Raw genomic sequence first — 4564 nt, 5'->3', positions numbered from 1 at the left:
TTACTTGAAATACCAGTTTTGGCGTTCCCAGAGCCCGAAGAAATAGTTCTACAAATTGGTCTGTGTTGTGTATGAGTGTGTTCAACGTAAGTGGGCAACTTAAAAACCGAATAATGCAGAAAGTTCAACTTTGTCATTTCAATTCGCAACTAGCTCTGGACATAGCAGCAATAAGCTTTTAGCCATCCAGAACTGCCACCATTCTATATACTTTTTTCTTCTTTTCTAACTTCTTCAGCTCATTGCACATGGTAGATCTATAACTTTTATTTCAACATATTCAAAATAAAATCCATCTTCGCTGCATCACGCCTTCGTCAGCTATCTCTTTTGTTCTCGAAGCTTCTAAGAATGTGGTATGAACCTTCATGATGCTTAGATCTGAAGAGACAGTTACGCCGTCTTTCACGTGGATCACCTTTAAAGATATTAAGCTCAACCACCCATTTTTCCATTACTGAGAATGACGGAGCAGCCATCTTACAAATCTTCACTAAAAAGATGAGTTTTCACTTATTCGAAGCTTCTGCTTTAAAAAGCCGTTGAAAAAAAAAAAAAACTACAATACTATTCAGTAATTGATGAATGTTATTACGCTAAGTGACCCAACATAAATAAAATTTCAATGATAACAATACTACTTCGTACAAAGCCGATAACTTTTCACTCTATTAGCTCAACGAACATAATCCGTGTATAAAATTATTTATTTCCTTCAAAAAAGAGATGAATTCAGTATTCTGAACGCAGAGTTACAGCGTATGATTTCAGCCAGTTGATTTTAGATTTTTTAGAAGCTAATTGTACGAAGCCAGTCATTGCACTGAGAAGGCTCCGTTGCCAATGACATCAGATGTTGATCCGCTTTAAGCAAAAAAACTCCCTTCATTTAGAAGATTTGAAATAATGAAAGCAATACTTATCTAATAACTAATAAGCAATACTAACAACTATTACTTAGGCAATAAGAGCACATAAAGGAAGTTCAAACATATTTTTTTATCTCCTAATTAGTACAGTGAAAGGAAATATATAACCTGCTATGCTTCATTAACTTTGCAAACAGGTGGGATGACATAGTGGGACATTTTATGGTGTTTTATTCGTTGAACCGTTTAATCTACTGTCATTTAGTAATGCGCTTTACACAATATTATACACATAATACATATTATCTTGTTTAAAATTAAAACGAACCAATATTTTTAAACCCTTTAACTTCAGCAAAAAAATAGATAAATAAATAATAATAACAATAATAATTCAAGTATTCGAATCCAGCAGCTGACCCTTAGATTTTCTCTTCGTAGGAGCTTCTTACAGCTCACTGTCCGGTGATGGACAGTGTTGTCTGTAACGAGAACTTTTGTTTCAACGATTTTATTTTTTAAGGTACGTTGACCACATTTAAAACTTCTCTCTACATGAAGTCAATAATTAACATCAACAGTCGCCGTAAGCTTTTTTTTGCGGAGGATAAGATACTATATTCAATCTTGCACATAAGACGAAGAGAGTCTTACAGGGTATGTCTAATGAATATGCGCCCAATAAAGACCTACATTATTCGAATAACAAAAGAATATGAGATAAATTTTAAAATACTAAGAGACTGTCAAAAAAACTCTGATACACTTCATGTCTGATACATACTCCAAACCCTTCCGCACCACCACACCATACAGCCAAACAGTCAAATCTCACACACTCACCAAAAAAGAAGCAGCGGCTGCTACTGCAACTGTACCTGCTACTGCTACAGCTGCTACTTATAATGCTATTGCAACTGCTGCTCCAGCTACTTCAACTGCTGCTACAGTTACGGCTATTGCTGCGTCCTATACTGCAACTGCTGCTACAGCTGCTGCTGTTACAGCCACTTCTATTGCTGCAACTGCTGCTGCTGTTACAGTCACTTCTATTGCTGAAACTGTTGCTCCAGCTACTTCAATTGCTGCTACAGTTCCGGCTATTGCTGCGACCTATACTGCAACTGCTGCTGCTGTTACAGCCACTTCTATTGATGCAAATGCTGCTGCTGTTACAGTCACTTCTATTGCTGAAACTGTTGCTCCAGCTACTTCAATTGCTGCTACAGTTCCGGCTATTGCTGCGACCTATACGGTAACTGCTGCTACAGCTGCTGCTGTTACAGCCACTTCTATTGCTGCAACTGCTGCTGCTGTTACAGTCACTTCTATTGCTGCAACTGATGCTCCAGCTACTTCAATCGCTGCTACAGTTCCGGCTATTGCTGCGACCTATACTGCAACTGCTGCTACAGCCATTTCTATTGCTGCAACTGCTGCTGCTGTTACAGCCACTTCTAGTGCTGCAACTGCTGCTGTTACTACGACTGCTGCTTTTACTGCAACTGCTGCTACAGATAATGTTGCTGATCCAACTGCTACTGCTGCTGCTGCAACTGCTTCTGATGCTACAACTGCTATGCCACAACAGATACTGCTCCTACTACAACTGCTATGCTCCTCTACTGCTACTTGTACTGGCACTTCTACTGCTACACTGCTACTGCAACTCTTTTATAAATTAGCATAATTGAATAAAAAAAAAAATTAAAAAGTAGCTGATAAAGCTACTACTACTTCTGCTACCCCTACAGCTATTGCTACGACATCAACTGCTACTGCTCCTACCACTGCTGCTACAGCCAAAACTTCTGCTGCGGCTGCTGCTCCCACTGGTACTACTGCTACGCCGCTGCTACTACAGCTTCTGCAACTGAGGGTACTCCTACTACTACTGCAACTGCTGCTACAGCTACTGATACTGCTGCTCCTTCGCAGCTAATGCCACTGCTGCTACAGCTACTGATACTGCTGTTCCTTCGCAGCTACTGCCACTGCTGCTACAGCTACTTCTATTGCTGCTACTGCATCTGCTGCTGCAGTTACTGTTGTTACTGGTGCTACAACTTCTACTGCTCCTACTACAACTGCTAAGGCTGCTATGCTTCTCTCTGATACTGGTATTGGTACTGCTACGGCAACCAACTACTATTTTCAAGATTAGTATAATTAAATGAGAATAATTTAATAAAGTACCTGTTATTATTGATGCAACTGTTGCCACCGATACTGCTTCAACTACTGTTGCAACTTCAACTGTAACAGCTACTGTTACTGTTTCTGAAAGTGTTACTTTTACAACTGCTGCTATGCTCCTGCTGCAACTGCTTCTGCTTCTGCTTTTATAGCCACTGATACTGCAACTGCAACTGCTGTCACAGCTACTACAACAACTGCTTATGCAGCTGTTTCTGCTCCTACTGCAACAGCTTCTGCTGCAACTGCTACTACATCACTGTAACTTCTTCTGATACAGCTTCAATCGCAACTGCTATTGCTGCTATTTCAACTGCTTCTGCTGCTACAAGTACTGCTATTTCAACTGCAACTGCTACATATTGATCTATCGCCCCTAAAACACGCGAAAATTTTTTTTTATAAAAAATTTGTGTTAGTAAAAATATTCAATCCTTCACTATTATAGTTTCACACTTCGAGTGATTCATAGTTCCTTTGTCTCTCTTGCTATGTACAAGTCTTTAGACCCCTGACCTCGAGTTGAGCACTATTTCTTTAGAATTTATTGTATGTTTCTCCCTCCGACGGTCATGGACCAGTGAGGTATGTCTACAAGAATGTATTTTGTTTTTCATTTATTTTGTATTTTTATTTCTGAATATTAGTATTATTATTATTGCTTGTTTCAAATATTTTTGGAAATTAATTATTAAAAAAAATAAATGAAATGCCGCCGTCAATCTTCACTCATCCAGATGAGTATCTGTTTTTCCGGAACGTTAGTGTAACTTTCTCTCACTAGATAGCAGAGGCATCTCTACTAACCTCAATTCTTTTTAGTCACTTAAGATTTGTGAAAGAATAACTACTATTAAAGTTTCAAAGTACAAGACGACAAACACATTATATGTAGATACTGAGTTACTACAGCATAACGTGGTGTATAATTTGTAAAATATAAAATTCTTAACCGCAGTTTTCAGTAAATTGCAGTGAAAACCCTTACCGAAAACTGTTTGCCTCAAGAGATAAGGCTTTATTCAAATCTCTTATATTCTATAATCACACACCTAATTGAATACAGGTGAGAAGAGAAATATTGTGATCTTGTAAAATTTATATAAAGAGATTAATTTATATAAAGAGATTTTTATAGAGAAATTCAATGGATTCACATGTTTTGATACATATATACTGAATAAAAAACTGGTTTTTAGAAAATAACCTTTCTCTATCTTTACTTCTTCTCTATCTTGTTAGCGTGTGTGTACCAAATATATCAAAATTAAAATCATACCAATAGAAGATCAGACCATAACGTAGCGAGCAAAATCTTTTAACTGTAAAAGTTTCACTTGTTCAGATTTTTGAGATTATAAACATATTTTTTGTTCAGATTTTTATAAAAATGCCTCTAAAAATTTACTTTGAACTTCATTTTCTCCTTGCACACGTGTAGAAACTTTTATTTATTACATGTTTCTAGTGAACTTCATTTTATGGCATTTCTGGGCCCT

This window comes from Rhodnius prolixus, unplaced genomic scaffold, assembly GCF_049639745.1.
Source record: "Rhodnius prolixus isolate KJV_2025 unplaced genomic scaffold, Rpr scaffold_3, whole genome shotgun sequence".
In the NCBI taxonomy this organism is placed as follows: domain Eukaryota; kingdom Metazoa; phylum Arthropoda; class Insecta; order Hemiptera; family Reduviidae; genus Rhodnius; species Rhodnius prolixus.
Note: the sequence above shows the minus strand (reverse complement) of the source record.